General features: G+C 44.5%; 1 pseudogene; it reads left to right on the forward strand.

The window, feature by feature from the left end:
- The first annotated feature begins 205 nt into the window (after positions 1 to 205).
- On the forward strand, positions 206 to 4,885 carry LOC122906759 (annotated as a pseudogene).
- Positions 4,886 to 20,886: the final 16,001 nt, after the last annotated feature.

The following is a 20,886-nucleotide window of genomic DNA, read 5'->3' on the forward strand; positions in this document are numbered from 1 at the left end:
TCTCTGCCTACTTGTAATCTCTGTCTGTCAAATAAATAAATAAAATCTTTTTAAAAATTTAAAAAAGAAAAAGAAAAAGCATTTGACAAAATACTGCATCCTTTCTTAATTAAAACTCTTCAAAGTGTAGGGGTAGATGGAACATACCTCAATGTCATAAAAGCCATCTATGAAAACCTTACAGCGAATATCATTTTCAGTGGGGATGAGTGCTTTTCCTCAAGGTTAGGAAAATTACAGGGATGCCCACTCTCACCACTATTGTTCAACATCATACTAGAAGTCCCAGCCTCAGCAACCCATCAACAAGAAGAAATAAAGGCATTCTTTTTTTTTTTTTTAAAGATTTTATTTATTTATTTGACAGAGAGAGATCACAAGCAGGCAGAGAGGCAGGCAGAGAGAGAGAGGAGGAAGCAGACTCTCTGCCGAGCAGAGAGCCCGATGTGGAACTCGATCCCAGGACCCTGAGATCATGACCTGAGCCGAAGGCAGCAGCTTACCCCACTGAGCCACCCAGGCGCCCAGAAATAAAGGCATTCTAATTGGCAAAGAAGAAGTCAAACTCTCACTCTTCACACATGACAGGATACTTTATGTGAAAAACCCAAAACCCACCCCAAAATTGCTAAAACTCATACAGCAATTCAGCAACATGGCAGGATACAAAATCAATGCACAGAAATCAGTTGCAGGGGCACCTGGGTGGCTCAGTGGGTTAAAGCCTCTGTGTTCAGCTCAGGTCACTGGGATTGAGCCCCTCATCAGGCTCTCTGCTCAGCAGGAAGCCTGCTTCTCTTCCTTTCTCTCTGCCTGCCTCTCTGCCTGCTTGTGATCTCTGTCAAATAAATAAATAAAATCTTAAAAAAAAAAAAAAAAGAAAGAAAGAAAAGAAATCAGTTGCATTTCTACACACTAACAATGTGACTAAAGAAAGAAATTAAGGAATTGATCCCATTTACAATTGCACCAAAAACCATAAGATACCTAGGAATAAACCTAACCAAAATAGTAAAGGACCTGTACTCCAGAAACTACAGAATAAATATAAAAGAAATAGAGGAAGACACAAAGAGATGGAAAAAGCTTCCATGCTTATGAATTGGAAGAATAAACATTGTGAAAATGTCTGTGGTGTCCAGAACAATCTACACATTCAATGCAATCCCTATCAAAATGCCATTAACATTTTTCACACAGATGGAAAAAACAATCTTAAAATTTGTACAGAATCTGTACAACACCTGAACACCCTGTGGGGCTACTACAACCAGAGCGAAGCCGGTGAGCGACAGGGTCGGGTGCACGTCACGACCCCCATTCCCCACCCACGTACACGGTTCCGAGTTCCAAGCGTCACCGGGAATTGAGAGAACCCTACCGGGAGCTCTGGCCCTCCCCGAGCCAGCGGTAACGTTTAGGCAGTTTTACTTGTGTTTGGACTTAAAACCCTGCCTGTTGGGGTGGGGAGGGTCTCACACCTACCAGTGCATGTACGGCTGTGATGTGGAGCCGGAGGGGCGCCTCCTCCGCGGGTACAATCAGGACTCCTACCACCGCGCGGATTAAATCGTCGTGAGCCAGGATCTGCGCTCCTGGACCGCGGCGGACACTACGTCGCAGATCACCCGCAGCAAGTGGGAGGCCGCTGGTGACGCGGAGCTCTATAGGAACTACGTGGAGGGCAGGTGCGTAGAGTGGCTCCCAAGGTACCTGGAGAACCCAAAGGAGACCCTGCAGCGAGCAGGTACAAGGGGCCACGGGGGCCTCCCTGATCTCCCCTCCCCTGGGGCTGGCTTCCCTCCAGGGAGAGGAAATGGACTCAATGTCAGAACACCGCCCTCCCACTGGTGGGGAGAGGGAGGTCTGCCTGGGTGTTCAGGTTCCTACTGGAGAGTGACTCACCCAGAGGGCTGCTTTTCTCTAAAGGACAATTGAGGAATCCAGTCTCTCCCAGGAGGCAGGTGGAGACCATTCCTGAAATAACCCATCAGCCTTTCCCTTTAACCCTGGAAGCCACCTTGGAAACCATGACTTTCCCCTCTCAAGGCCTTTTTCTCCAAAATAGCATCTTTGGTGTTCCGACCCTGGGTTTCCTGACTCATTCACCCTGCACCACAGTCAGGACTACTAGTGCGGCCTCCCTCTTAGACCTCCTACCCAGGGTTCTCTCCATGATTCTAGAATTCCTAGATCAGGAGATCCCAAAAGTTAGGTTGATGACTGGGCTTTGTGCTTCTTCAATCCAAAACAGTGGCCCAGCGTTGGTGGTATAGTGGTGAGCATAGCTGTCTTCCAAAACAGTGGCCCTGGTCACATGAATGCCCTTGCAGTGGGCCATAAAGGTAAGCCCGAGTGTGGTGGATTTTCTGATTCTCTTCCTCAGAAGCCCCCAACACACATGTGACACCCACCACCCCATCTCTGACCGTGATGCCACCATGAGGTGCTGGGCCCTGAGCTTCTACCCTGCGGAGATCACCCTGATCTGACAGCAGTGAGGGAGAGGATCTGACCCAGGAAACAGAGCTTGTGGAGACCAGGTCAGCAGGAGATGGAACTTTCCAGGAGGTGGGCAGTTGAGGTGGTGCCTTATGGAGCAGAACAGAGATACACATGGCATATGCAGCATGAGGGGCTGCCTGATCCCATCACCGAAAGATGGGGTAAGGAGGGTTTGGGGTCGAGCCGCTTCTCAGGGAAAGCAGAAGGCCTTCTGGAGAATTTAGCAGGGTCAGGATTCAAAACAGAGGTCTGGAGCCCCCACTGTCCCTTCCCTTTCCAGAGCTGCCTCGTCCCACCATCCCCATCATGTGGATCATTGCTGGCCTTGCTCTTCTTATGGTTGCTGTGGTATTTGGAGCTGTGATCTGGAGGAAGAAGTGCTCAGGTAGGGAATGGAGTGGGGGGATCTGAGTTTCTTATCCCACTGGGGGTTTCCTAGGTAGCAGACCGTCCTGCCTTGTAACTGGAAAGTGCCATCCTTGCACATGTACTTGCCCACTCTGGAGCCGATCACTAACACTGACTCTGTAGCAAACACTTGTAACAATGAAGGATACATTTTCATCTTGACAGTTCTGGTGATGGGGACCTGACTCCCAGCAGTCACAGGACAGAGAGGAAGGATCCTGCTGAGAACAGACCTCCAGCAAGTCAGGTAACCCAGTGACCCCACACCTCATTCTTCGTGTTTCCTGATCCTGTCCTGGGTCTTCACGCACAATTCTGGAAACTTCATTTTCAACCAGGACTAGGAGTTTCCTCTAGGATCTCATGGCCTCTCCCTGTCCTCAGCCTCTAACATATTTTCTTCCCATCGGAGGAAAAGTACCAGCCCGATAGCAGGTTCCTTGCTAAGCAGGGAGTCTGCCTCTCCTTCTCTCTCTGCCCCTCCCCCTGTTCGTGCTCTCTCTCTCACTCTCTCAAATAAATAAATAAAATATTTAAAAAAAAAAAAAAAAACAAATAGGGACGCCTGCGTGGCTCAGTGGGTTAAAGCCTCTGCCTTCAGCTCAGGTCATGAACACAGGGTCTTGGGATTGAGCCCCGCATTGGGCTCTCTGCTCGGCAGGGAGCCTGCTTCCCTTCCTCTCTCTCTCTCTCTGCCTGCCTCTCTGCCTACTTGTGATCTCTGTCTGTCAAATAAATAAAATATTTTTAAAAAAAGAAGAAGAAAAGAAAAAAACAAATAAATAGAGCGCCTTGGTAGCTCAGTGGGTTAACCCTCTGCCTTCAGCTCAGGTCAAGATCTCAGGGTCCTGGGATTGAGTCCTGCATCAGGCTCTCTGCTTGGCAGAGAGCCTGCTTCTCCCTCTCTCTGCCTGCCTCTCTGCCTACTTGTGATCTCTCTCTCTGTCAAATAAATAAATAAATAACATCTTTAAAAAAAAAAAAAACTATTCAGCAAAAATACTCAGCAGTGAGGGGCATCTGTGTGGCTCACTGGGTTAAGCCTCTGCCTTCCGCTCAGATCATGATCCCAGGTCCTGGGATTGAGCCCTGCATCGGGCTCTCTGCTCAGCAGGGAGCCTGCTCACCCCTTCCCCTGCCTGCCTCTCTACCTACTTGTGATCTCTCTCTGTTGTCAAATAAATAAATTAAAATCTTAAAAAAAAAAAAAAAACCCAGCAGTGGAATTACCGATAGTTCTATTTTAATTTTTTGAGGAATCTCCATACTGTTTTCCATGGTGGCTGTACCGATTTACATTTCTGCTATAATGCATGAGAGGGGTATCTGGGTTGCTCAGTGGGTTAAGCCTCTGCCTTCAGCTCAGGTCATGATCTCAGGGTCCTGGGATTGAGCCCCACATCAGGCTCTCTGCTCAGTGGGGAGCCTGCTTCCTCCTCTCTCTCTGCCTGCCTCTCTGCCTACTTGTGATCTCTGTCTGTCAAATAAATAAAATTAAAAAAAAAAATAATGCATGAGGGCTCGCTTCTCTCCACATCATCCCCAGCACTTGTTATTTCTTATCCTTTTTTTTTTTTTTTGAAGCAAACTCTATACCTAACATGGGGCTCAAACTTACAACCCCAAGATCAAGAGTGGCACTCTACCGACTGAGCCAGTCAGGCGCCCTCTTGTGGTACTGGCTATTCTGACTGGTATGACGTAACCTCTCAAAATGGTTTTGATTTGCATTTTGATGGGTAAGGAAACACGAATTGGTAAGTGCAACATGTATGCATGCTTGATGGACAGATACGTAGACCACAAGCTCTAACCAAGAGTCCCAAAACCTCATAAAAGAGATAACATGTGAGCTGCATTTGAGGCATGAGTAGAAACCCAAAGGACACCCAGCACAAGTGAATGCTGTTCAGAATCCAGGACGTGAGTGTCTTTGCCTGGACCAGGCCTGGATTCAGATGAAGCCGAATGAGGTGCCAGGTGCTTCTGGGTTAAGAAAGTATCCTGAATTCTGACTATTCAGAAGTCACAGCTACTACATGTTGAAACGTGAAAGAGTCTGATTTTTTCTGAAAAGCAAAACCCTGGGCGCCTGGGTGGCTCAGTGGGTTAAGCCGCTGCCTTCGGCTCAGGTCATGATCTCAGGGTCCTGGGATCGAGGCCCGCATCGGGCTCTCTGCTCGGCAGGGAGCCTGCTTCCTCCTCTCTCTCTGCCTGCCTCTCAGCCTGCTTGTGATCTCTCTCTGTCAAATAAATAAATAAAATCTTTAAAAAAAAAAAAAGCAAAACCCTGCTAAAAGACATGTTAAAAAGCAGAGTGCTGGGCCCTGACCCCTGGACTTTCTCATTCTATAAGGCCTGAAATCTGTATTTCTCACAAGTTCCCGGTTTGGGAGCTTCCCAGCTTGCCCCAAGTCCACACTTTGAGAACCATGGTCCTAAACTTGTCTGGTTTGGTTTCTAGTATCAGAAGAGTTCTGGAAAAGGACTGGGGCAGAGGTGAAGGATAAACTAAACCGTACCTGCCCCTCCCTCAAGAACCCTACTCCCACCGCAGATATCCAGTGTGGATTGCCTTGGGTTCCAGGAAGGGCAGGCACCTAGGTCACACCCAGATGCGGAGGTCTAAGAGGGTCATCCAGAAGCAGTGCTTTACACACAGCACCTGGGGCTTCCTGGGACTCTACAGATGGGCTCCTGCCCCTCAGATCCTTCCCAGCCCTCACAACATTGACCTCCAGGCCTTGCTCTATCATACCTCAGCTGCTGGGACCTATGATGTGACTGGAGGAACACTGAGCATACTTTCCAATCCAAATATAGGGTAACGTAGCCTGATAACTTTTTTTTCATAGCCTGACAATTATAAGACAGCTAACAAAGATAAAAGAATGGGCTAACAATGATGGTCTTGGTATTTTGGCAAACGGCTTCAGTAAGATGTCCTAGACTAAAACCACCGAAGTGATTTATTTTTGAGTCACTGGGACTTTCAACCCACATGGACACTAGAGGGCGTCCTGAGATTTATAAAGCTACAAGGGTTGTGTCTAACTACCAAAAGTCTTGGAGATTGGGCTTTCCTGCTTAAACCAAGATTTGGTCGACTTCCTTGACCAAACAAATTGCATTTATTGAGTAATCATGCCCTTATTTTACCCTTTTATGAATGAAAGACAATTTTTTTTAGATAATGTATAAATTTTAATTTAATTTTTTTATTATTAGCATATAATGTATTATTTGTTTCAGGCACAGATCTGTGATTCATCAGTCTTACAAAATATGCAGCACTCCCCACCACATATGCTGCCCTCCCCAATGCCCATCACCCAGCCACCCCATTCCTCCCACCCCCTTCCACTCCAGCAACCCTTGGTTTGTTTCCTGATATTAAGAGTCTCTTGTGGTTTGTCTCCCTCTCTGGCTTCACCTTGTTTCATTTTTTTCCTCCTTTCCCCTATAATCCTCTGCCTTGCTTCTCAAATACCATATATCAGTGAGATCATGTGATAATTGTCTTTCTCTGATTGACTTATTTCACTTAGCATAATATCCTCTAGTTCCATCCCTGTCATTGCAACTGGCAAGGTTTCAATTTTTAGTGGCTGCATAATAGTCCATTGTATATATATGCCACTTTTTCTTTATCCATTCATCTGTTGATGGACATCTGGGCTCTTTCCATAGTTTGGCTATTGTGGACATTGCTGCTATAAACATTGGGGTGCATGTGCCCCTTTGCATCACTACATTTGCATTTTGGGGGTAGATAGCCAGCTGTGCAATTGCTGTGGTGGTAGGGTAGCTCTAATTTCAACTTTTCTGAGGAACCTCCATACTGTTTTCCAGAGTGGTTGCACCAGCTTGCATTCCCACCAGCAGTATAGGAGGTTTCCCTTTCTTTTTTTCTTTTTTTTTTTTTAAGATTTTATTTATTTGACAAAGAGAGATCACAAGTAGGCAGAGAGGCAGGCAGAGGGAGAGAGAGAGAAAGAGGAGGAAGCAGGCTTCCTGCCTAGCAGACAGCCCAATGCAGGACTCGATCCCAGGACCCTGAGATCATGAGCTGAAGGCAGAGACTTAACCCACTGAGCCAACCAGGCGCCCCAGAGGTTTCCCTTTCTCTGCACCTTTGCCAACATCTGTCGCTTCTTGACTTCTTAATTTTAGCCATTCTCACTGGTGTGAGGTGTTATCTCATTGTAGTTTTGATTTTTATTTCCCTGATGCCAAGTTACGGCCCTTTTTCACGTGTTCGTTGGCCATTTGGATGTCTTCTTTGCAGCAATGTCTGTTCATGTCTTCTACCCATTTCTTTTTTTTTTTTTTTCTTAAAGATTTTATTTATTTATTTGAGAGAGACAGTGAGAGAGAGCATGAGCGAGGAGAAGGTCAGAGAGCGAAGCAGACTCCCCATGGAGCTGGGAGCCTGATGTGGGACTCGATCCCGGGACTCCAGGATCACGCCCTGAGCCGAAGGCAGTCGTCCAACCAACTGCGCCACCCAGGCGTCCCATCTTCTACCCATTTCTTGATTAGACTGTTTGTTCCTTGAATGTTGAATTTCGTTAATTCTTTTTTTTTTTTTAAGATTTTTATTTATTTATTTGACAGAGAGAGAGCACAAGTAGGCAGAGAGGCAGGCAGAAAGAGAGAGGAGGAAGCAGGCTCCCTGCCAAGCAGAGAGCCTGATGCAGGACTCAATCCCAGGACCTTGAGATCATGACCTGAGCCAAAGGCAGAGGCTTAACCCACTGAGCCACCCAGGGGCCCGAATTTCATAAATTCTTGATGGATTTTGGATGCTAGCCCTTTATCTGACACGTCATATGCAAGCATCCTCTCCCATTCTGTCAGACTTTGAACCCATATGGACATCCTGAGATTTATAAAGCAACAAGCGATTGTGTCTAACCACCAAAAAAGTCTTGGAGATTGGGCTTTCCTGCTTAAACCAAGATTTGGTCAACTTCTTTGACCAAATTACATTTATCGAGTAATTATGTCCTTATTTTACTTTATTTTAAAGAATGAAAGAAAAATATATAAAGAAAGATAAAGCATTTAAAAAGAAAATAACGAGGGGGTGCCTGGGTGGCTCAGTGGGTTAAAGCTTCTGCCTTTGGCTCAAGTCATGATCCCATGCTCCTGGGATTGAGTCCCGCATCGGGCTCTCTGCTCAGCAGGTAACCTGCTTCTCTGTCTGCCTCTCTGCCTACTTGTGATATCTCTCTGTCAAATAAATAAATAAAACTTTTTAAAAAAGAAAGTAAAGAAAAGAACATGCTGAGTTAACATGGTAGTAAACACCCTTATTCAAGGACTGATATAATTTTCAATTGTTTATCTTAACAAAGATGAAGCAATTATTCCTGTCATGTATTTTCCAGTTTTTTTATTTTGAGTTTTCCAATTTCATTTGTTTTGTCTCATTTGGAATTATTATTTGTTTTATGGGGTTTTTTTGTTCTTATTTTTGTTTTATGTTTTGATTTAGTTCAAAATTCAAGAGCTTCAAAAAGGTAAGAAGTCTCTCTCTCTCTCTCACACCCTTCTCCCATTCCTGACAGGCAACCACTGATATTAGTTCCTTGCTTATTTTTCCAAAGACACATTATGCTTATGCAAGCAAACATTAATTAATATAATAATGTCTAATATATACATTTTCCCTTTTACACAAATTTTGACATATGCTTCCCCACACCTTGCTTTTTTATACTTAACCATGTACCATGGATACCCTCCCATAAGGACATCTTAAGAGTTTTCTGTGTCTTTTGTATTTTTTATTTTAAAGATTTATTTATTTTTTTGAGAGAGAGAAAGCAGAGGGGAGGGTGGAGGGAGAGGGAGAAAAAAAAACTCAAACAGACTTCTCCCTGAGTGTGCAGCCCTACCAGATCTCAGGACCATCAGACCTGAGCCCAAAGCAAGAACTGGATGCCAAACTGAATCAGCCACCCAGGAGCCTCGTCTTTATTTTTTAATGGTACTCCATTGTATAGGTAGACAATGCTTCTTTTACTTATTTATTTTTTTTTTAAGATTTTGTTTATTTATTTGAAAGAGAGAGAGAGAGAGCATGCACAAGCAGGCTCCCCACTGAGCAGGAAACCCAATGTAGGCTCCATTCCAGGACCCTGGGATGATGACCTGAGCTGAAAGCAGACACTTAACCACTTAACTGACTGAGCCGCCCAGGTACCCCAACACACAGTGCTTCTTAACCAGTTCCCTACTGAGATTATTTATGTTTTTCTGTTTTTAAAATAGATGCTGCACTACATAATTTTGAATATAGCAATTATAGGTATGCAAGTTATTTTTGGACACCTTCCTAGAAGTGTGACTGGTGTGTGTGTGTGTATGTGTGTGTATATAAATACAAAAAAATACATATATATATAAATATGTATATATATTTTTTTTAAGATTTATTTATTTAAGAGAGAGAGCACTCATGTAAGTGCGTGGGGGTGGGACAGACAGAGAGAATCTTCAAGCAGACTGCCCTCTGAAGGATGGCATCCCTTGCCCCATGAGATTACCATCTGAGTGAGACCAGGAATCCAAACGAGTCACTCAGGCACCTCTATTTATTTATTATTATTTTTAACAATTTTATTTGTTTATTTGAGAGAGAGCATGAGAACTTAAACCCTGAGATCAAGAGGTGCCTCATCCACTGACCAAGCCAACCAGGTACCCCTGGATATACACATTTTTAATTTGGACAGAAATTGCCATATTACCCTTCAGAAAAACATGACCAGTTTTGCAATTCCATCTGCAATGTATCTGAGTACCTGTCTGGGTATGCTATTTTTTAAATGATGAAAATATGTAGATGCATGTTTGGGGTTATTCGTGTACCGATGATATTTGAAATCCTGGGATGAGATGAAACTGGAGTGATTAAGAAGGCAGTAAAAATAGAGCAAGCAGGGGCGCCTGGGTGGCTCAGTGGATTAGGCCTCTGCCTTTGGCTCAGGTCCTAATCTCAGGGTCCTGGGATAGAGCCCTGCATTGGGCTCTCTGCTCTGGGGGGAGCCTGCTTCCCCCTTTCTCTCTGCCTGAGTCTCTGCCTACTTGTGATCTCTGTCTGTCAAATAAATAAATAAAATCTTAAAAAAACAAAACAAAACAAAGAAAAACAGAGCAAGCAGCCAAGATACAGTTCTTAAACATGCCAGTATTCAGAGGAAAGTGAGTCAGCAAAGGGAGTCAAAGAAAACTAGAGCTGTACAAGGCACACGGGCTTGGACTGGGAGGCGGGGAAGCAGAACTCTACAATAATAGGGCCACTTCAGAGAACAATTTAGCATCATGAGGTAGCAATGTGCAGTAATTCCACTCCTATAAATATATCCTAGGGGAACTCCCACAAGGCACCAGAGAAGCCCCAGAACATTCATTATAGAAAAAACTAAAGGTCAGTGGAGGGGATAAAGTGTAGCATATGCATAGCATGGATCCCTTCTCACAGTGAAAATATATGAACTATTTGTGCAAACATGGATTCATCTCATATATAATGTTAACTGAAAAAGCAAGGTATAGAATGATACATTCAGAGAGAAACAATTTATACAAAGTCTTAAAACATGCTAAATAAAGGAATTCTTTAAAAAGTCTTGGTAAGGGGTGCCTCGGTGGCCCAGTTAAGCAACTGCCTTTTGCTCGGGTCATGATCCTGGAGTCCTGGCATTGAGTCCCACATCTGGCTCCCAGCTCCATGAGGAGTCTGCTTCTCCCTCTGACCTTCTGCTCTCTCATGCTCTCTCTCACTGTCTCTCTCTCAAATAAATAAATAAAATCTTAAAAAAAAAAAAAAAAAAAGGTCTGGGTAAGGCGGGGCACTTGAGAGGCTAGTTGGTTAAGCCACTGCCTTTGGCTCCCGAAGTCCGTCAATGGAGTCCCACGGGGGGCTCCCAGCTCCAACAGGAGTTGCTTCTCCTTCTGACCTTCTTCCCTCTCATGCTCTCTCTCACTCGCTCTCAAACAAACAAACAAATAAATAAATAAAAATCTTAAAAAAAAAAAAAAGTTTTGGTAAGGGTGTCTGGGTGGCTCAGTTGTTAAGTGTCTGCCTTCAGCTCAGGTCATGATCCCAGGGTCCTGGGATTGAGGCCCCCCCGCCATTGGGCTCCCTGCTCAGTGAGAAGCCTGCTTCTCCATCTCCCACTCCCCTTGCTTCTCTTCCCTCTCTCTCTCTTCCTCTCTCTGTCAATTAATAAATAAATAATCTTAAAAAAAATTTTTTTTAAAGGTTTGGTAAAGGGGTTTCTGGCTGGCTCAGTGGGTAGAGCATGCCAACTCTTGATTTCAGAGTCATAAGTTTGAGCACCACAATGGGCATAGAGTTTATTTTCTTTTATTTTTATTTTTTAAAGATTTTGTTTATGGGGCGCCTGGGTGCCTCAGTCAGTAAAGCGTCTGCCTTCGGCTCAGATCATGATCCCAGAGTCCTGGGTCCAGTGCCACATCGGGCTCCTTGCTCAGCAGGGGGCTCCTGCTTCTCCTTCTGCATGCCACTCTCATTCACTCTCTCTGACAAATAAATAAACAAATAGTCATCTAAAAATAATAATAAATAAGTAAATAAAATATATAAAAATTTTATTTAACTAAGAGCAAGAGCTAGAGCACAAGGGGTGGAGACACAGACAGAGAGGGAGAAGCAGACTCCCTGCTGAGCAGGAAGCCCCACGCGGGGTTTATCTGAGCCAAAAGCAGTCTCTTAACTGACTGAGCCAAACATGTGTCCCTAGAGTTTACTTTTAAGGAATAAAATAGAATGAAAGTCTTCATAAAAACATAGATATAGGAGTGCCTGGGTGGCTCAGTGGATTAAGCCTCTGTCTTTGGCTCAGGTCATGATCTCAGGGTCCTGGAATTGAGCCCTGCATCAGGCTCTCTGCTCAGCAGGGGGCCTGCTTCCCCCCTCGCCTTTGCCTGCCTCTCTGCCTACTTGTGATCTCTATCTCTGTCAAATAAATAAATAAAATCTTTTAAAAAAAAAACAAAACCATAGATATATACCAAATCAACACACACACACACATACCGGGCAGTCCTTGCCTATGCAGTGTTAACAAAGCACATGTATATCACAACCATGCAAAATGAGGACATATATCTCTATTATTCACTATGTGTACTACATAGAGGACATAACATAAAAATGTTAAAAATTGACAAACCTGATTGGTGACTCCATAAATCTTTCTTAGAATTCTTTACTATTTTCTTACAGCTAGAACAACTTTGTAATAAAACTTTTGAAGTAAATCCAAAGGAATTGAGCAAAATAAGTAAAATGAAAGAGTTGTGAGTGCAGTTAAAGCCACGGAGAGGTAAAAATGAAGAGGACACCATTTGAAGTGACAATACTGGGTATGTAAGTTTGTGATCCTGACCAGCGCAGAGTTCCTGAGGAAATCTAAGCAGAAGCCAGAATGAAGAGGACAAGACCAAGAAAAATGAAGAAGTGTGGACTACAGGGGCCTCACACTCTGGGGGTGTGGTAAGGTGTGGAGGACTGGGAGACAGAGTTGGGATTCTGAGCTTTCTTCTTTGGGTCCAAAATTTAGAAGAAAAGAAATGAACATTTACTTAGTTCTTTCCAGAACATTCAAAGAGATCTTCTGAAATAGGTTGTTTTTTTGTTTTGTTTTGTTTTTTTCTGAAGTAGTTTTTACAAACTGAAAGTTTACAAACTGTTTCTCTAATAGTTCCTGGGTCCCTGAAAGAAATTAGGTACTTTGGGAGCGCCTGGGTGGCTCAAGAGGTTAAAGCCTCTACCTTCGGCTCAGGTCCTGATCCCGGGGTCTGGGGATCAGGCCCTGCGGCTCTCTGCTAGGCGGGGGGCATGCTTCCCCCTCTTTCTCTCTGCCTGACTCTCCACCTACTTGTGACCTCTGTCTGTCAAATAAATAAATAAATAAATCTTTTTTAAAAAAAAAAAAAGGAAAGAAAAGAAATTAGGTACTTTGTCCTTGCTTTCTGAATACAAAGACAATGATGTGAAGTTCTTGGGGCTGGACCTCACAATCTGGGAAATCTTTTTATTTTTTTTTAAAGATTTTATTTATGTATTTGAGAGAGAGAGAGAGAGAACATAAGCAGGGGGAGAGGGCGAGGAACAAACAGACTCCCAGCTGAGCAGGGAGCCCGATGCAGGGCTTGATCTCAGGACCTTGGGAACATGACCCAAGCTGATGGCAGATACTTAATGCACAAGCCACCAGGTGCCCTGGGCCATGATTTTTAGTAATGTGTGGAAAAATCAGTAGATTGTCTTCTCGAATAAACTATTTTATTTTATTATTTGTTTGTTTGTTTGACAGAGATCACAAGTAGGCAGAGAGGAAGTTAGAGAGAGAGGGGGAAACAGCTCCCTCCTGAGCAGAGAGAATCCCAGGACCCCGAGATCATGACCTGAGCTGAAGGCAGAGGCTTTAACCCACTGACCCACCCAGGCGCTCCTCGAATAATTTTTTTTAAGTTCTTTATTAGAATGTTTGCAATATGTCTGTGACAAAGGATTTGGATGTGGAGTATACAAACAACTTCTATAATTTGACAATGAATAAAACAAAGGCAACAAAAATAACAAACATGAGTAAAAGACAGACACTTTACAAAGGAAGATACATGCATTGTCAATGGTCAATATGTATATGAAAAATGTTTCAACATCAATAGTCATTAGAGGAAAATGCAGAGTAAAACCACAATGAGATGGGGTGCCTGGGTGGCTCAGTGGGTTAAAGCCTCTGCCTTCGGCTCAGGTCATGATCCCAGGGTCCTGGGATCGAGCCCCGCGTTGGGCTCTCTGCTCAGCAGGGAGCCTGCTTCCTCCTCTTTCTCTGCCAGTCTCTCTGCCTCCTTGTGATCTCTGTCTGTCAAATAAATAAATAAAATCTTTAAAAAAAATAAAAAATAAAAAAATAAAACCACAATGAGAAACCAGTGTACATCCATTAGAGTGGCTAAAAGTAAAAAGATTAATATACTATAAATGTTTGTAAGGATATGGAACCACCTGAACTCTCATCCATTGCCTATACATAAAAATATAAAACAGTTGGGGCATGTGGCTGGCTCACTTAGTAGGACATGCTACGCTTGATCTCTGGGTCATGAGTTCAAGCCCCACTTTGAGTGTGGAGATTACTTTAAAAAAAAAAAAAAAAGGAATATAAAGCAGTCATTTTGGAGGGGCGCCTGCGTGGCTCAGTGGGTTAAGGCCTCTGCCTTCGACTCAGGTCATGAACTCAGGGTCCTGGGATTGAGCCCCGCATCGGGGTCTCTGCTCAGGAGGGAGCCTGCTTCCCCCTCTCTCTCTAACTTTCTCTCTGCCTTCTTGTGATTTTTGTCTGTCAAATAAATAAATAAAATATTTTAAAAAAATCATTTTGGAAATCAATTTTCTTTTTTTTTTTTTAAGATTTTATTTATTTAGTGAGAGAGTGCACGTGAGCTGCAGGAAGGACAGAGAGAGAGGGAGAGAGAGAGCCTCAGGCAGAGACCCCGCTGAGTGTTCAGGCCCTCTTGGGGCTCGAATCAATGACCCTGAGATCCTGACAAGAGCCAGAATCAAGAGTCAGACACTTAGCTGACTGAGACACCCAGGTGTCCCAGTCTTGTATCTTTTAATAAAGTTAAACAAAAGGACTCTATGACTAGCTTTTTTGTTCCTAAGTATTTACTCAAGAGAAATGAAGACACATGTCCATAAAAATGGTGTGCACCAAAAAATGGTGTTCATAGTTGCTTTATTTCTAATAGCCCCAATCAGGGAAAACCTCAAAGGTACAAAATTTGTGTACAATCTGCAGTGGAACCCTACCCAGAAAAAAAAGAAAGAAAGAAAATAACTACTGATCCATGCAAGAACACGGATGGATTACATAGATATTATGGGAAATGCAAAAAGCCAGACACAAAGTAGGCTATACGCTATGAGTGCATTTGTATGATGTTTTTATTTATTTTTACTTGTTTTTTAAAAGAATTTATTTATTTATTTGACAGACAGAGATCACAAGTAGGCAGAGAGGAAAGCAGAGAGAGAGGAGGAAGCAGGCTCCCCCGCCCTGAGCAGAAAGCCAGATGCAGGGCTCCATCCCAGGACCCCAAGATCATGACCTGAGCCAAAGGCAGAAGCTTTAACCTACTGAGCCACCCAGGTGCCCCTGTATGATGTTTTCAAAAAGGCAAAAATACTCTATGCTGATAGTCCTTAGATCATTGGGTGTTTGGTGGGGGGAAAGGGAGACTGAATGAAAGGGGGCAAAGGGAACTTCCTAGGGTAAAGGAAACATTTTACATATATCTATGTTTTTAAGGATTATATTTATTTATTTATATGACAGAGAGAGATCACAAGTAGGCAGAGAGGCAGGCAGAGAGAGAGAGAGGGAAGCAGGCTCCCTGCCAAGCAGAGAACCCGATGCAGGGCTCGATCCCAGACATTGAGATCATGACCCGAGCCGAAAGCAGTGGCTTAGCCCACTGAGCCACCCAAGTGCCCCAACATTTTATATTTAGATACAGATGTGGGTGACATCACGGTATATATTTGTTAAACTTCATCGATAGGGACACCTGGATGGCTCAGTGAGTTAGGTGTCTGCCTTCAGCTGGGGTCATGATCCCCGGGTCCCAGGATCAAATCCCACACTGGGCTCTCTGCTCAGTGAGGAGCCTGCTTCTCCCTTTGCCTGCCTTTCCCCCTGTGATCCCCCTGCTGGTGCTCGAGCTCTCTCTGTCAAATAAATAAATAAAATCTTTATAAAAACATAAATACGGGGGCGCCTGGGTGGGTCAGTGGGTTAAAGCCTTGCCTTCGGCTCAGGTCATGATCTCAGGGTCCTGGGATTGAGCCCCGCATCGGGGTCTCTGCTCCCCCCCCCAACTGCCTCTCTGCCTACTTGTGATCTCTGTCTGTCAAATAAATTAAATAAAATATTTAAAAACAAAACAAAACATAAATACGATCCTGGGATCGAGCCCCACATTGGGCTTTCTGGGCAGCAGGGAGCCTGCTTCCCCCGCCTCCTCCACCGCTCTGTATGCCTCTGACTACTGGTGATCTCTCTCTCTCTGTCAAATAAATAAATAAAATATTTTAAATAAATAAATAAATAAACAAACTTCATTGATAGATTCACTAAAAATCTGTTCATTTCACCATACGCACACCATACCTGAATTTAAAAATGTTTATAATAAAAATTTTAAAATTCTAATAATAAAAACAAGCTAATTACAGGTAAGATGTATTGTAAAGGCAAAAACTGAAGGAAAAAAAAATCCATCATTAAAGAGCCAGTTGAGTAATTAAGAATGTGATAGGGTTCCAGTGGGTTAAGCCGCTGCCTTCGGCTCAGGTCATGATCTCAGGGTCCTGGGATGGAGTCCCGCATCGGGCTCTCTGCTCAGCAGGGAGCCTGCTTCCATCTCTCTCTCTCTGCCTGCCTCTCCATCTACTTGTGATTTCTCTCTGTCAAATAAATAAATAAAATCTTAAAAAAAAAAAAAAAAAAGAATGTGATAGGGTTCTCTATTTTTGTGGCTTCTTTATCTTTTTTTAGAATGTAAACTTGAATTGTTGTGTACCTTTTATTTATTTAGTCATTTATTTTAGATTATTTATTTATTTATATGGGAAAGAGAGAATGAGAGGGGGGAGGATCAGAGGGAGAAGCAGACTCCCTGCTGAGCAGGGAGCCCAGTGAGGACTAATCTGGGGACTGCAGGATCACAACCTGAGCAGAAGGCAGTCGCCCAACCAACTGAGCCGCCCAGGTGCCCCTGTTGCGTACCTTTTAAAATATTTATCTATCTCCTCTCAACTGCAGATTCTTTGAAGGTAGGGGCCACCCCCATTTTTGCTAGTCTGAAAATCAAATATTCTGCATTGTTATGCCTATAAACACGCGAATCATTTCTTTTTTCATTTCGGGACTCTCTTTGGGCCCCACTCAATCCCTTTCAAGCTATCACATACCATCTGATTGGGGCTGAAGTGCCACAGAGAGTGAAGAGGCGGCACAAACAGCTTTTCCAGGGTGCATTCACAACTGGTAACAATGCCTGATCTCTAGTACCTCCACATTTTAAGAGAAAACAACCACAGGATGACAGTAAAAGATCACATATGTCTGCAAGCCAGCATTTTGTGGTTTGTATGATTTGGGGAAAGAAAGAGATGAGTGTGGCCAGAAGAGCCATGGTGGGGGCGCAGAGGGAGGAACTGATGTAGCTTGATTCTTTGTAGCATATACTCTTTGCCAGGAACTTTATATTAATATCTCTTTTAATCTTCACAAGGTTCATGCGAAGAGGAACCTCCCATTTTAGAGATCTATAACTGAGAGTCAGGGGTTTAAATAACCATTCTACAAAACCACCAGGAGCAAATCTGGATTGATACCCAGGGCTACTGCCTCCAAACCTGCCTTTTTTCCATTATCCCACCTCAGTACTCCTAAAAAGGGGAAGATTTTGAATGGATCATGAGACTGGGGCTAATACACAAGCTGATCTCCACAAAAACCATAGAGAAGTCCCCTCTTCACACATCCCCAAGCCCTCCTCAAAGAATTGGAATCATGTCCTCTGACCCACCCAGTACCCCTTCCTCTCCCTCTCCTTTCGGAATGGCTGGAGGAATAGGGAAGAAAGGAAGAAGGAATTGCATTTGCCTTTCTTGGGCCCTCCCCCTCCTGGGATCTCAGCCTTTCTACCATCTACCTTTCCCCACACCAGCCCATTCACTCCACAATCAAGCGCTTATTGTGTGCCAAGAATAATTGTGCTTGCCTCTAGCGATAGGAAAATGAATAAGACAGCACCTGTTCTTAAGGAGTTTAGGGTCTGAAACAGGAACAAAGACACTAGACTAGATTGTAATAACCTATATAATCCCCATCACTGGAGGGAGGACGGAGGAAATGCAGGGAAAGGGACCTGAAGAGAGCTGACAAAGTGGGTGTAATAGATCTGGAACTCTTTACTGAAGGGCAAATAATGCCCTTCTGACTAAATTCCTTTCCTCCTCCTCCGGGAGGAAGCAGGCTCCCCGCTGAGCAGAGAGCCCGATTCAGGACTCCATCCCAGGATCCTGAGATCATGACCTGAGCTGAAGGCAGAGGCCTTAACCTATGGAGCCACCCAGGCGCCCCGGGAAAGTGAATTTTTAAAAAACATGATATTTAATTGGTGAGGAGGAGTCCCAACATTAAAACCCTCAAAACCCCACAGTGACAGGGGCGGTTAAATCCAGCAAAGGCGAGCCGGACCAAAGCACCCCTCCCCACCTGCGGAGCACGGAATCCCACCTCTGACTGGATTTTGTTCAATGGGATACAAGGAAAGGGGAAAGTCTTGCCTCTCAGGCAGATACCACCCAATGGAAGCCTTCTGGGTGGTGCCGCTGTAGCCTTGGCAGTGGCTGGGCAGGTCTCAAGTGCCCCCCACCACCACCCCGAGCTCTGAGCTCAACCTCTGAGACCCAGGCCTCAAAGACCAGGAAGAAGTGAGAGCCTGAGGGCCAAGTGCCCTCCCTGCCCCCCAACCCCTTCGGCCTGCAACTGTGCTCATTGTGGAAGCCAGGCCAGTGAGCCTCCTCACCACCAGCCTCCCTAATGCCCAGGCCTGCAGCCAGAGGCTTCACCTCCTGGGAAACTGAGGCCAAGTGGTTCACGCCCGACAGTGCCTCACCTGAGCATTGAGCTGTGAGGAGGCTCATTTGTGTAGGCACCTCCCCTTCACCCCAACCACACCCTCCCCCAAACTGTGGCCTTTATGAGTCTCTTTGTGACCACTTCCTGGAGCACCCCCAGTGAGGGCTGGGGAGATGGAGGTTGCCAAGTCTGAGAGAAGAGAACGCCTGGCATAGGTGGTAGGGTTTCCTCTGAAACTAGTTGCCTCTCATAAAAAGATTACCCCAAATCCTCTCCCCGACTTAACCCCTCACTTGGTCTTACAGCAATGAAATTTGTATCAGATTGATTTTTGCAACCCACACTTACTGGTTACTTCTTGCTGGGCATGAGGGACACAAAGAGAAATAAGGTCTGGTTTTAAACCAGTTTTCATCAGTCTGATGAAAACTGAGCTGATTAGTGTACTATTAGACATAGATGCTATCACAGCAGAATGCATAGGGTCTGGAGGCTTTCCAAAGGAGTGACTTCCACCTGTGGAGGTGCAGAAAGGCTTGAGAGGAGGCGGCTAACCTTCACCGTTGGCGATGAGCAGGGTCTTAAGTGGACAAACAAGGGGGAGGGGGTAGAGCACTGTAGGCAACTGCACTACCAGAGCGGGGTTCTGGCAACCACAGGTAGATGGAAAACCTGACTGCTGGTGGGAGGATAAAGGATGTATCAGAGCAGGGTTGTTAAAATGCTCACTCTTGGGGCACCTGGGTGGCTCAGTGGGTTAAAGCCTCTGCCTTCAGCTTAGGTCATGGTCTCAGGGTCCTGGGATCCAGCCCTGCATAGGGCTCCCTGCTCAGCAGAGAGCCTGCTTCCCCCCGCGCCCCCCGCCCCCTGCCTGCTTCTCTGCCTACTTGTGCTCTCTCTCTGTCAAATAAATAAATAAAATCTTAAAAAAAAAAAAAAGTGCTCGCTCTTGCCATTGCTGTCTGGGCACTTAATAAACTCTTGACTCTCAGCCATACAGCTTTAGGGTCTTATTTTCATAGGTTACAGATGAGAGATGCAAGCTTGGAAGTTAGGTTATTTCCTAAATTCACACTGTGGGTATGTTAGTGAGTAAGGAATGTCAACCCAGGACTTTCTGACTACAAATCCTAGGCAATTCCCAGTTCCCCACAGGAGCCAGGCCAAGAAACTGTTTTCGAAGGCAGTGGGGGAGGGTCTCATTGAAGGATCTGAGGCAAGGCAGTAAAATGAGTAGACTTGTATTGACAAAGCTGCTGCTAGAGGAGAGATGGTAGAAACTGTAAGAGAAGTCCAGAGATGAATGGGTTTCTTCAGGCAATCCTTGCAAAATGCCCGGAGGGTAGAGCTTGAGGAAGTGATTCCGTGTACCTGATGTCACTGCTGAAGCCAGTCAGGGAGGCTGGAGGAGAGGAATCCGAGCAGGAGAGTGACAAGAGAAAGAGAAATCCAAGGGTCACACGCTCAGATTAGGACTGCAGGAGTCGGTGGATTCAGCGATTAGGAAGTGACTGGTGACCTTAGCCATATCACACAGAGGTGGAGGCAAAAGCAAGATTTGATGAGATATGTTGTCACTAAGTGAAAAAGAAGTTTAGACTAGACTCTTATTTTTATTTTTTTAAGATTTTATTTATTCGAAAAAAAAAGATTTTATTTATTTGACAGAGAAAGATCACAAGTAGGCAGAAAGGCAGGCAGAGAGAGGGGAGGAGCAGGCTCCCTGTTGAGCAGAGAGCCTGATGGGGACTCCATCCCAGGACCCTGAGATCATGACCTGAGTCAAAGGCAGAGGCTTAACCCACCCAGGCACCCCTAGAATCTTATTTTTTTTGTTTAGAAAAGCGGGTTACTATGTTCATGAGCAGTAACCTAGAAGAACATTCACCAAGCTGACAACAGTGGTGGTCTTGGGAGGAAAGGTGTTGGAGGGCCTATTACTTCTTTGTGATATTCTGAGATAGTTGGTATTACTTCTTTATCAGAAAAAAAATCAATCAATTAAAATATTTTATGAACTAAAAGCAAGTGGATGCTGGGGGAGCAGAGAAGGACAATTTATTCTGGAAGCTTCTTGGAAAAAGAGAGGGTCAAAAGGCAGATATTTCTGAAAAAGGAGCCAGTGATAGCAGCAGCAGCAACGTTTGATTAAAAATATTTTAAAATACCTTACTAGGTGCTTTTTGAGGGGGCTGGGGGATATTATCAGAAAATGTCTAAGGCATTCTTTCCTCGTTTCTGCACACGAGGAAAACAAGTTTTGGTGAGTTAA

This window comes from Neovison vison, chromosome 1 (genome assembly GCF_020171115.1).
Source record: "Neovison vison isolate M4711 chromosome 1, ASM_NN_V1, whole genome shotgun sequence".
Taxonomy (NCBI): domain Eukaryota; kingdom Metazoa; phylum Chordata; class Mammalia; order Carnivora; family Mustelidae; genus Neogale; species Neogale vison.